This window comes from Entelurus aequoreus, linkage group LG06 (assembly GCF_033978785.1).
Source record: "Entelurus aequoreus isolate RoL-2023_Sb linkage group LG06, RoL_Eaeq_v1.1, whole genome shotgun sequence".
In the NCBI taxonomy this organism is placed as follows: Eukaryota; Metazoa; Chordata; class Actinopteri; order Syngnathiformes; family Syngnathidae; genus Entelurus; species Entelurus aequoreus.
This window is the reverse complement of record NC_084736.1, coordinates 37,323,286-37,329,285: the sequence shown is the minus strand read 5'-3', so window position 1 is coordinate 37,329,285 and position 6,000 is coordinate 37,323,286. Positions and strand designations below refer to the sequence as shown.

General features: G+C 38.6%; 1 protein-coding gene across 2 annotated transcripts in view; it reads right to left on the bottom strand.

Moving 5' to 3' along the window:
• The window catches only part of bin3 (bridging integrator 3), a 455,445-nt gene that overhangs the window by 393,124 nt on the left and 56,321 nt on the right, over window positions 1-6,000 (bottom strand). The window contains exon 4 of one of the 2 annotated variants that reach the window (XM_062049503.1): window positions 1,843-1,977. The exons of the other annotated variant lie outside the window; for it this stretch is intronic. The gene's annotated coding sequence lies outside the window, so the exon portion shown is untranslated. The remainder of the gene's footprint in view (window positions 1-1,842; window positions 1,978-6,000) is intronic. 2 annotated transcript variants of the gene reach the window in all.

Below are 6,000 nucleotides of genomic sequence, written 5' to 3'. Positions count from 1 at the left end.
GGTGAAAATTTGCCAATGATACTCGAACTTGCTTTATAAATAATATATTTATTTAAATAAACATTTTTTCTCCTCTGTTGACAGCAGTGTTGGCGCTAGGAATTTTCTAAATGGGGTCCCACAGTACATTTTTGGGGTCCCACTTTTTTGTAAGGATTTTGAAAATAAATTATAAACGTATGCATTATCCTGTTATATCTCACATTCTATATTGTGTTTTGGAAAAAGGTTGTCATAAACGTTACTTCATTCATTAAAAAAATAATAAAAAAAGAAAACAAATTTGTATACATATGTAAATGTATTCAGTTATAAACATTCATTCACTTTCTTCTTTCCTTCATGGATCTAAACTTTACCACTGCTGGTAGTTTTTTCTATGTTTTTATTTAATAAGTTGTAGGTATATTATTTCAGTATAATAGTGTAAAAAGTGTTTTGCTTAGGTCATGAAATGATGATAATGGTGTGCCAGGGCATACATACATTTTATATTTAACGCTTAAATCTCTGGAGTCTACATCAACTTCAGATCTATTCTTCATTTCAAAATTTTTTAGTATTTTTTATGTTGTTTTTTTGTTTGTTTGTTTTCTGCCCTTTTTTGTCAAACAAAACTATGTTTTTAATGGCAAACACACAAAATATGCAAAATCTTCCACCAAAAATATTTTTCTAAGTGGAATATTTGATGTGAAGTAATCGGAACCTTGGATAGGTCAATAATTCATAATAACATTGATTTTGATTCAATATTATGTTTTGAGCAATGACAGTTTGAAAGAAAAAAAACAGCTTTGTTTTATTAGTCAACATTGCAACTTTTTCTAAATTACATTTCACCTTTAAACTTCTTTATTTCACTTTTGTTATGTTTTTGTTTATTTTAATAGTATTTTTAGAATGTGCCGTGGGCCTTTAAAACATTGGCTGTGGGCCGCAAATGGCCTCCGGGCCACGCTTTTGACACCCCTGCTATAGATAATAAAAAATTAAATCTGATAAATCTATGGATAAAACGCAGAGCCTGACGAAGCATGCGCGTTCATCACAACTCTCTCGCTCTCTCTGTCTCTGCCCCTCCCTCTCTAATGCTGCTGCGCGTACAATTTGTTTTGTTTTTAACCCCTTCTTAACCCTGAACGTACATAGAAAATACACGCAACCCTAACTCAAAATGCTGGACATTTGAGGCATTTAAGAAACTCCCCCCGGACAGCCCCGCAAAAGAGGAAATGTCAGGTGAAAAGAGGACGTATGGTCAGTCTATTGTAGCCCGGTAGCTGCTAGCATGCCGTGTGTTGTGCCTCGGTGTGCATTGTTTACACAACGTGCGGTACGCTACTTAACATGTCCATTTGGAAACTCGTTCGGTACACCTCCGAACCGAACCGAAACCCCCGTACCGAAACGGTTCAATACAAATACACGTACCGTTACATCTTTAAAATATATATATATATGTGTGTGTGTGTATATATATATGTGTGTATATACAGTATATATATACGTGTGTATATATGTGTGTGTGTGTATATACATATATACGTATGTATATATATGTGTGTATATAAATATGTGTGTATATATATATATATATATATATATATATACTGTATACACACACACACACACACACACATATACATGTTTTAACACTAATGACTGAGACCCTTTTAGCATTCACCAAAATTGAGGGGAGCCTTAAGGGTTACAATACATATTGTTTTGGTTTAGAAAATGACAAATGGCAAATTGTCCCCGCACGTTGTAATTTTTCAGTGTGCGGCCCTCAGTGTAAAAAGTCTGGACACCCCTGTTGTAGTCAGTGCTACTTCATACCTCTCAGGCTGTTTGCGTCTACTTGTCGCTCTCGGCTTTGTCAGCGAGGCTGACCAGAGTCAGGTGAGGCTTTCCAAAAGGTGTTAATAGGGTGGGCTAATGGAACAGCTGCTGCTCCCTGCCCCACTGTCAGCTCTGTCAAGACACAAGTTTGCAGCAAAAATAACAGCTACGCAATTCCTTTGAGTGACAAATGTGGAATAATAAGTCTGTTCTAAGAGCACATGGTGGCGTCTACAGCATGACTTTTACTGCACTACTGTGTTGGTCTACTTTCCTGCACTGAGCCACCATAACCACCAATTAGGAAACAATATTCTTCTAGCACTTAAAATACATACAGCACGGCTCTTCAACTGGCCAAATCCAGCTCCACAATGACTCCATGCTGGTCGGCCAGTTTAGTTCAGAACTTAGGAGGCAAGTATTTTGGAAGAACATTACTAAACATTAGAGTGCTGCTGTTGTATAGAAGAACTTTGCACTGACATTCTTATCTTGAGAGCAAACATTGGGGGTCCAAACTAGTCATTTACATAACTGAGGCGTTCCTCTAAGAACCCCTTTAAGTCCTCTCCTTTTTAGCAGTTGCACCTATTTTTGTAATGTGATTAATGTAAGTTGTTGCTGTAGCTTGTTTACTTCAAGTGTTGTCAGTCATTTGTAGGCATGGGCTCATAACAAATGTATATATTGACCTATAATAATATAATAATAATAATAGATTAGATTTATATAGCGCTTTTCTAGACACTCAAAGTGCTTCACGGAGAAGTGAGAAGCCATCATTCATTCACACCTGCTGGTGGTAAACTACTTTCATAGCCACAGCTGCCCTGGGGTAGACTGACGGAAGCGTGGCTGCCAGTTTGCGCCTACGGCCCTCCGACCACCGCCCATCATTCATCATTCATTCACCAGTGTGAGCGGCACTGGGGGCAAGGGTGAAGTGTCCTGCCCAAGGACACAACGGCAGCGATTTTGATGGTAAGAGGCGGGGAGCGAACCTGCAACCCTCAGGTTTCTGGCACGCCATGCCACCCCATATATTGACCTAGAAATTATTGCCGATAAACGGCATTACTGTCAACATTAATGTGAGTCCAAATTAAAGCTAGGGTAAGTTATATTCTTTAACTGAAAAAAAATTATATTAGCATCATACAGGATATCGTAATCATATCTGAAAAGATCGTACATCTGTGCCTTATAATGAAGTATTTTAGTAAATAACACCATGGAAGACAAACTCGTTTGTCTTAGTGGCGGTCAACCCCTCCAGATGGCAATACCCGCATGTGCCTTTACAGCATATACTGCTAAAAAACTAAACAAGAGAGGAAATCAGAGAAAGAAAAGAAAGATGATGTACGTCTAAAAAACCAAAGAAGAGCTGAAACTCGAATTAATATTGGTCCGGCGTATTCAAATTGGAGGGCATTGCAGGGGCCAGTCTTGGACTAACTTTGGCTGTTTTCCTTCTACACAGGTTCCACGTTCCTATATTTTGCGCGTGTCATTTTTCGTGTGTTACCGAAAGTCTGCCACAAAATAGGAACGAGGAGATCCTTCCCTACCACTTCAGACTGCCAAATGCCTATGTGTGTGCACGTAAAGCTCTGCTGCGCCAATTCCTGCACTTCCAGAGAGGAGAAGACTGGGAGGGGCTGTCAGCGAGGGGGCGGGATTTACAGTTTGAATTCTGCCTGGTGACACAAGATTTAAGTACCCCAGTTTTAACCACCGATGTAAAAATACATAATTATATTGCAAATGTACAAAAGCCAAAAGCAGTGAAGTTGTCACGTTGTGTAAATGGTAAATAAAAAGAGAATACAATGATTTGCAAATCCTTTTCAACTTATATTCAATTGAATAGACTGCAAAGACAAGATATTTCATGTTCACACTGAGAAACTTTGTTATTTTTTGCAAATAATCATGAAGTTAGAATGTAATGGCAGCAACACATTGCAAAAAAGTAGTCAGAGGGGCATTTTTACCACTGTGTTACAAGGCCTTTCCTTTTAACAACACTCAGTAAAGGTTTGGGAACTGAGGAGTCACATTTTTGAAGTTGAATTATTTCCCATTCTTGCTTGATGTACAGCTTAAGTTGTTCAACAGTCTCCCTTCTGCTATTTTAGCTTTCATATTGCACCACACATTTTCAATGGGAGACAGGTCTGGACTACAGGCAGGCCAGTCTAGTACCTGCACTCTTTTACTATGAAGCCACGCTGTTGTAACACGTGGCTTGGCATTTTCTTGCTCAAATAAGCAGGGGCGTCCATGATAACGTTGCTTGGATGGCAACATATGTTGCTCCAAACGCTGTATGTACCTTTCAGCATTAATGGTGCCTTCACAGATGTGTAAGTTACCCATGCCTTGGGCACTAATACACCCCCATACCATCACAGATACTGCCTTTAACACTTTGCACCTCCGGAAGGTTCTTTTCCTCTTTGGTCCAAAGTTTCCAAAAACAATTTGAAATGTGGACTTGTCAGACCACAGAATACTTTTCCACTTTGCATCAGTCCATCTTAGATGAGCTCAGGCCCAACGAAGCATTTCTGGGTGTTGTTGATGAATGGATTTGGCTTTGCATAGTAGAGTTTTAACTTGCACTTACAGATGTAGCGACCAACTGTAGTTACTGACAGTGGTTTTCTGAAGTGTTCCTGAGCCCATGTGGTGATATCCTTTACACACTTATGTTGCTTTTTGATGCAGTATTGCCTGAGGGATCCAAGGTCACGGGTATTGCAGCTTACATGCAGTGATTTCTCCAGATTCTCTGAAGCTATTGATGATATTACGGACTGCAGATGTGAAATCCCTAAATTCCTTGCAATAGCTGGTTAAGAAATGTTGTTCTTAAACAATTTGCTCAGGCATTTGTTGACAAAGTGGTGACCCTCGCCCCATCCTTGTTTGTGAATGACTGAGCATTTCATGGAAGCTGCTTTTATACCCAATCATGGCATCCACCTTTTTCCAATTAGCCTGTTCACCTGTGGGATGTTCCAAATAAGTCTTTGATGAGCATTCCTCAACTTTCTCAGTCTTTTTTGCCACTTGTGCCAGCTTTTTTGAAACATGTTGCTGCCATTAAATTCTAAGTTAATGATTATTTGCAAAAAATGTATTCAGTTTCTCAGTTGAAACATTAAATATCTTGTCTTTGCAGTCTATTCAATTGAATATAAGTTGAAAAGGATTTGCAAATCATTGTATTCTGTTTTTATTTACCATTTACACAACGTGACAACTTCACTGCTTTTGGGGTTTGTACCTTTACAAATGCAATAAATTCGTATTTCTCATATATTTTAACATTGTAAGTAGAATGTAAACTTTTTTTTGTAGCCTGTTACCTGTTTTGAAAAGGTTTCATCATAATTATTTTACCAAATAATACATTGCGAGAATAGATAATCGTGTTGAATTGAGAATCGATTCTGAATCGAATGGTCACCTGAGAAATGGGATCGAATGGTTGTGTGCCCAAAGATCCTCACCCCTATTGGTCACACTCATCGTGACATGAAATGTTTGTATCCTTACATCCCTAGTTCTATTTTAGGTCCTCACTTTTTCGTCATCTTGGATATTAAGCTGCAGTTCAATTCAAAAAACTTGTTTCGGGCTGACATTTTAGCAGCAGATTCTTAAAGACACTAAAGTGCTGTCACAGAGATGATTCTCAGACTAGAAGGTCCTTAAAAACAGTAGAACACTCCTGTAACTCGGACAAAATAAATAGACCAAAATCAAATATCTACTGTGGAGGAGGCTGGTTCTCTGAAATATGTAAAATAATAACTCGTTTGGAAATGTGGCCTCTAAAACAATGTAGATGAACATCCTGTACGCTAAAATCATGAGGAAGGGTATGAAACAATACAAACAGAGCAGGTCAGCAGACATCAGAGAAGATGTTGCACCTTCAGACAATTGCAGAAGAAATAGAAACTAAATAATTGTCGGATGAATGTCCCATGACGAGGACAGGCAGATAGTTCCTGTCCATCGACAAAAGCTTTCAGGACTGCTCTTTGCTCTCTTTTTCAAAAAGAAACACTTCCAGTGTGCCACACCTGTAGCACCACAATCACCTGAATGAAATATGGCTAAATGCAAAACAGGAAC